The sequence below is a fragment of the Carcharodon carcharias genome, chromosome 27, assembly GCF_017639515.1.
Source record: "Carcharodon carcharias isolate sCarCar2 chromosome 27, sCarCar2.pri, whole genome shotgun sequence".
Classification (NCBI taxonomy): domain Eukaryota; kingdom Metazoa; phylum Chordata; class Chondrichthyes; order Lamniformes; family Lamnidae; genus Carcharodon; species Carcharodon carcharias.
In genome coordinates, this window is record NC_054493.1 from 12,032,746 (window position 1) to 12,039,992 (window position 7,247).

General features: G+C 45.3%; 1 long non-coding RNA gene across 1 annotated transcript; it reads left to right on the top strand.

Moving 5' to 3' along the window:
* Window positions 1-2,345: 2,345 nt before the first annotated feature.
* LOC121270253 lies at window positions 2,346-6,208 on the top strand. Its single transcript, XR_005941502.1, has 3 exons — window positions 2,346-3,118; window positions 3,509-3,808; window positions 5,261-6,208. It is a non-coding gene; the product is annotated as an uncharacterized LOC121270253 (long non-coding RNA).
* Window positions 6,209-7,247: the final 1,039 nt, after the last annotated feature.

A 7,247-nucleotide genomic window follows, 5' to 3' on the forward strand; every position in this document is an offset into this window, starting at 1 on the left:
CATGCAGAGCAGGTGAATGGCCTCTTCCCAGTGTGAGCGCTCTGGTGCCTCAGCAGTTCCCTTGTCACAGTCAGAACATTTAAATGGTCTCTTATCAGTGTGAACTAGTCAGTGTGAAATGAGGCTGCCTGACCGAATGAATCGCATCCCACACTCAGAGCAGATGAACGGTATCTCCCCAGTGTGAACTTGTTGGTGTTCAGAGAGCTGGGATGAATTAGTGAATCATTTCCCACATACAGTACAGCTAAACGGCCTCACACCTGTTTGAATGGGTTGGTGTCTCAGCAAATACCCTGTGCTTTTAAAGCTTTTCCCACAGTCTGAACATTTAAACAGTCTCTTATCACTGTGAACAAGTTGATGTTTATTGAGCTGCGATGACTGAGTGAATTCCTTCCCACACACAGAGCAGGTGAATGGCCTCTCCCCAGTGTGAATGCATTGGCGTTTCAGCAGATCCCTTGTGTTTTTAAATCTCTTCTCACAGTCAGAACATTTGAACAATCCTTCATTGGTGTGAATGCAAGAGTCTGACAAAAGATGCGAAAAAGCATGAAATCGCTTCCCACGTTGAGTACAGGTGAAAGGCCTTTCTCCAGAGTGAACTCGCTGGTGTCTCAGAAGTTGGAATGAGAGTGAATCCTTTCCCACACACCAAGCAGGTGAACGGCCTCTCCCCAGTGTGAATAGGCCAATGAATTTCCAGCTCTCGTGGGTAATTAAATCCCTTTCCACAGTCCCCACATTTCCAAGGCTTCTCCCCAGTATGATTGTGCATGTGCTCTGAAAGGTCAAATGATCGGGTAAAACCTCGCCAACACTCGGAACACATGAACTGTTTCTCCCCACTTTGTACAAGATTCTTTGCTTCCATGTTCAATGTCTGATGACGTTCAGGCCCTGACGAATCGATTGACTCTGTCAGATCTTGAGGTGATGCTTAGTTTTCATTTCTAGTTAGCAAATCTGCCTGTAAAAGGAGTTTCCAAAGTCCATCATTGTCAGTCCAGGACAAAAAGAATCACAACATTTCCACTTCCGGGTCCAGGATGACTGCGCATGCGCTCATCTGGACTAGACCCTATAAAGATGGCGATCGCACATGCTCTCCGCTGCATATTGCCCCCTCCAACAATGGCGGCCCGTTGATGCAAACCTAATACCTTGATTTTCGGAACTTCACGCCTGCATAGTATATGTATGAATCCTCCCCTCTATTCATCTCCTGCTCTCCTGTTGTTTCTCATCCGGATTCAGCACCAGGGATTGCTCGGTATCGCGCATGCGCAAAGCTCCAGTCGTGGCACGAAATCCCCGCCCCTCATTCACTCCGATTGGTTGGAGGACCAGCAGCTTCCGTTCGGTCCTCCTGTCCCGCCTTCTATTGGTCCGGAGCTTCTGTCAATCAGCCGGGCATTGTGAGGTGTCAGGTGAGAGGTCACTGTCGGGAGCGGGTTAATAAACAAAAACAGAATTACCTGGAAAAACTCAGCAGGTCTGGCAGCATCGGCGGAGAAGAAAAGAGTTGACGTTTCGAGTCCTCATGACCCTTCGACAGAACTTGAGTTCGAGTCCAAGAAAGAGTTGAAATATAAGCTGGTTTAAGGTGTGTGTGTGGGGGGCGGAGAGATAGAGAGACAGAGAGGTGGAGGGGGATGGTGTGGTTGTAGGGACAAACAAGCAGTGATAGAAGCAGATCATCAAAAGATGTCAACGACAATAGTACAATAGAACACATAGGTGTTAAAGTTAAAGTTGGTGATATTATCTAAACGAATGTGCTAATTAAGAATGGATGGTAGGGCACTCAAGGTATAGCTCTAGTGGGGTTTTTTTTATAATGGAAATATTTCCATTATAAAAAAAAAATGGAAATATTTCCATTATAAAAAAAAAACCCACTAGAGCTATACCTTGAGTGCCCTACCATCCATTCTTAATTAGCACATTCATTTAGATAATATCACCAACTTTAACTTTAACACCTATGTGTTCTATTGTACTATTGTCGTTGACATCTTTTGATGATCTGCTTCTATCACTGCTTGTTTGTCCCTACAACCAAACCACCCCCCCCCTCCACCTCTCTCTCTCTCTCTCTCTATCTCTCCGCCCCCCACACACACACCTTAAACCAGCTTATATTTCAACTCTTTCTTGGACTCGAACTCAAGTTCTGTCGAAGGGTCATGAGGACTTGAAACGTCAACTCTTTTCTTCTCCGCCGATGCTGCCAGACCTGCTGAGTTTTTCCAGGTAATTCTGTTTTTGTTTTGGATTTCCAGCATCCGCAGTTTTTTTGTTTTTATTACCGCGGGTTAATAAACCTCGGGCGGGGTTTACAAATCCCGAGTGCGGCCCCAGAGCCGAATATTAAACAATGAATATTCTCCACTCTCATTATCCGCCGCTTCCGGCTTCTCTTCGGGAACAACCTCAAAGAGACCAGGGGGAGACAGTGCCTAGTGATAATTTCACTGGATCAGTAATCAAGAGACCCACTCATTACCCAAGACATGACCACTCGCTGCGTCAAAAGAAGTTCTTCCTCACATCTCCCTTCTGTATCTCTTGCACAAAATCTTTTTGATTAGTTAATGGGAACAGTTAATCTTTATCCACCTGGTGTAAAACTAGCATAAGTTCTGTTGAAGAGTCATATGGACTCGAAACGTTAACTGTGTTCCTCTCCGCAGATGCTGCCAGACCTGCTGAGTTTTTCCAGGTATTTTTATTTTATAAGCTTGTACACCTCTATCAAATCTCCCAGCAATCGGCTTCACTCCAAGAAGAACAATCCCGATTTCTCCAACCTAACCTTGCAACTATAATCCCTCATTCCTGGAACCATTCTGGTAAATCTCCTCTGCATCCTCTCAAGAGCCCTCACATCCTTCATAATGTGTGGTGATGACTGGTTTGCACAGACCCAGATGTTCTGTGTTCATGTCTGTGATGTCATCACACACCGACAATTGCACAGTGACATCACCCTGCTCCCCGGGTATTTCCACAACTGGGAGATTTTTCTCTGACTCCAGTGCTTCTGATATCTTTCGAGCTGCAGGCTCCAGCAGGAGATTTTAAAATTGAAAACAGTGGAGTTGTTTCAGAGGTGAGTATTTTGCCCATTCATCTGTATTTTAGAGCTTTAAGTTCTTTGCTGTGTTATCTGTGAGAGGTTCCATGGCTCTGGGGCTGGTGTGGCTCCTTTACTGTGGATCTGAGTACATGTCCATTCATTACTCTGTTTCATTCCTGCCCTCCCTGATCATCTCTCTGCCATTGACTAACTTCCTTTGTCTCTTCTAATAGGTGTGTTTTAACCATGTTTAGTATTTTACTGACAGTTATGCTGATCATATCTAATTGAGGCTTCCACCACTGGCCATCCCTGACCATGTGCTGCTGGCTTCCCAGCTTTATCTTCCCGCAGAATCTTTTATATTCAGGAATTGTTTTACTTGCACTATAATTCATTTCTTTTCCTTTTGTTTTATTGCAGGCTTTTTCGCAGAACTGAGTCTAGAAACATGTACAGACCAACTCAGAGCTAGTTTGTAGCAGGATAGGCATTGGTGGCAGACGTTCGCCCCTGGCCTCCACTACAGGTCCATTTTCTTCAAGTCATATAGAAGGAGGCTCTTTAACTCATTGTGCCCATGCTGGCTCTCTCTGCAAGATCTGATTGGTTAGTCCCACAAGCTCAGCATGTGTTACCAATCCCCAGTTACCTGTGGAGAAGATGTTCGACCTTCTTGATCCGCTGCTGTCTGTGTGGTAAAGGTGTTCCACAATGTGTTAGGTAAGGAGTTATAGGATTTTCAGCCAGAAATGAAGGAATGGTGATATATGCAAAACAGCAACAACGTGTATTTAGATAGCACCTTTCATATGAATACAACTTTCCAATGTGTGTTTCACAGGAGTGTTCTAAAGCAAGATTTGACACCAAACCCACATATGGAGTTGTTAGGGCAGATGACAACTAGTTTGGTCAAAGAGTTAATTTTTAAAGAGTATCTTAAAGAACAACAGAGAGGGAGAGAGGTGGAGAGGTTAGGGAGGAAATTCCACAGGTTATGGCAAGCAAGGTGGGAGAGAATAAAATCAGGAATTCTCAGGATGCCAGAATTAAAGCAGTGCAGATATCTCAGAGGGTTGTGTGGCTGGAAGAGATCACAGAGAAAGGGATGAATGCAACCATGGGGAGGATTTGAAAACAAGGATGAGAAATGTAAAATTTTGGTGCTTCTTAAATGAGACATTTGTAGGCCAGTGAGCACAGGGCTGAAGCGTGAACAAGACTTGGTGTGAGTAAACACACAGCAGAGTTTTGGATGACCTCAAGATTACAGAGAAGTTGAATGTGCAAGGCTGGCTGGAAGTGAGTGAGGATAGTTAAATCCAGAGGCAACTAAGGATTTTTTAAAAATTCATTGATGGGATGCTGGCTTTGCTGGCTGCGCCAGCATTTATTGCCCATCCCTAGTTGCCCTTGAACTGCTGCAGTCCATGTGGTGTAGGTACACCCACAGTACTGTTAGGGAGGGAGTTCCAGGATTTTGACCCAGCAACAGTGAAGGAATGGCCGATATATTTCCAAGTCAGGATGGTGAGTGACTTGGAGGAGAGCTTCCAGGTGGTGGTGTTTCCACCTAACTGCTGCCCTTGTCCTTCTAGGTGGTAGTGGGTCGTGGGTTTGGAAGGTGCTGTCAAAGGAGCCTTGGTGAATCCCTGCAGTGCATCTTGTAGATGGTACACACTGCTGTCACTGTGCGTCGGTGGTGGAGGGAGTGATTGTTTGTGGATGGAGTGCCAATCAAGTGGACTGCTTTATCCTGGACAGTGCCAAGCTTCTTGAGTGTTGTGGGAGCTGCACTCATCCACGTGTACCTGCGACCCTGGTCCTTCTTGGTGTGGAGTTTAAGGGTTTGGGGTATTCTGTCAAAGTTCTGACTGAGTTGTAGAAAAATAAAATCTCTCTCGTTTACTGCTTGCATCTCCCACCCCTCTCTCTCCTCTCTTGGAGGCCAGAGTCTTGTGTAGATCCAGGCTGGGTGACAGATTCCCTTCCCTGATGGACATTAGTGAACCAGTTGGGTTTTTATGACAATTGGCTTCTTTAATGGTCACGTTTTCCTAGTGCTGGCCCCACAAATTACTCGATGCATTCAGTTCAATTTCACAATCTGCCTTTCTGTTTTTGTGGATTCTATCTCACTCCCTTTTCTCTTTTTTAAATCAATTTCACAAGGGACTAGAAGGGGAGGATTTGCAGTTGGGAAACTCAAACCTAACATCATATCAGGATCTGGTGAAGTCACCCAATTTACTGGACTTTGAACATGGAAGGAAAAATCACTGTTCACAGTGGGGAGAAACCGTACACGTGTTCTGTGTGTGGACGGGACTTCAGCCGATCATCTGACCTGTCGAGACACAAGTGCAGTCACAACAGGGAGAAGCTGTGGAAACGTGGAGACTGTGGGAAGGGATTCAGTTACCCATCTGAACTGGAAACTCATCGACGCATTCACACTGGAGAGAGACCGTTCAATTGCTCTGAGTGTGGGAAGGGATTCACAAAGTCAAACAACCTGTTGAAGCATCAGCGAGTTCACACTGGGGAGAAGCCGTTCTCCTGCTCTGACTGTGGGAAAGGATTCACACAGTCATCGCAACTCCTGACGCGCCAGCGTGTTCACACTGGCGAGAGACCTTTTAAATGCTTAGTCTGTAGGAAGTGCTATAAAAGTTCCTGGGAACTGATGTCCCATCAACGTGTTCACACTGAGGAGAGACTTTTTAAATGCCTGGACAGTGGGAAGTGCTTTAAAAGTACCGTTCATGTGCTCTCACTGCGGAACTGGGTTCAGGCAATCATCTCAACTCTCTACACATCAGTACATCCACAGGATGGAGAGGCCGTTTACCTGCTCTGAGTGTGGGAAGGGATTCACTCAGTCCTCCACCCTGCTGAGACATCAGCAAGTTCACACTGGGGAGAGGCCGTTCATTTGCTCTGAGTGTGGGAAGAGATTCACTCAGTCATCCCACCTGCTGAAATACTGGCGAGTTCATGAGTGACTACAGGGGTTGTATTCTGCTGTTAATCATATTCAGGACTGAACCATGTTCATTTTAGTCTATTTTTGCTGATGTTAATAAACTCCAGCCCAGCTATTGGGGTTAATATTCTGGATAAAAGTGAAATATATTAGTTTTGTGTTAAACACAGTGTGGCAAATCATTTTAATGTGTCTTAACACAAGTTAGTTTCTTTTGAAATGCTCTCCCTCTCCCCATCTCCTTCATCCTCACCTCAAACAATAAGTGTGAGGAGCTCATGGAGCTTCTCCATCACTAAGATTCAGACAATCTGATCAGCTGCATCTGCTGTTTCCATCCCTTCCACAATCCCACCAGGCCAAACTGTCTCCAAAGTTCCTCCTTGTGTTAGCACTGAACCTGCATCGTTCCCCCGTTTCTCTCCTATCTCCCATCAACACCTGTCAGAGCTCATCTTGTCCATGAGACCTATCTCCTAGTCCCTCACTCCTAATCCCACTACACTGCTGATGCTCCATTTTCCCCATTTTAGCTGATATTTTTTATGGTTGTCTCTCTCTTTTGATATTGTCCCTCTCACCTCTAAATCCACCATCATCACCATCCTGAAAAAAGGCAACCCTGGACCCCCACCATCCTTGCGAACTACTGCCCCATCTCCAACCTGCTTTTCCTCTGCAAGGACCTTGAACTTGGTGTCCCCCAACGATCTATACTTGGTCCCTCCCATTTCTCAACTACATGCTGCATTAGGTGACAACATCCAAAAGCACCTTGTTAGTTTTCACATGTACACTGACAATGCCCGGCTCCACTTCAGCACCATCCCTATTCAGTCCTCCACTGTTACTAAATTATCAAACCGATTATCCAACATCCAATACTGGATGAGCAGAAATTTCCTCCTATGAATAATTGGGAAGACCAAAGCTATTGTCTACAGTCACCACTACAAATTCTGTTCCCTAACTACCGAGTCCATCCCTCTCTCAGAACTGTCTTGAGGCTGAATCACACTGTTCAGAATCTTGATGTCTATTTGATCTCAAGATGACTTTCCCACCACTTATCCACACCATCACAAATACCACATATCTCCACCTCCATAACGTTACTTGTCTCCACCCACAGCTCATCTGCTGCTGAGAGGAGATGAATATCCTGTTACTGAT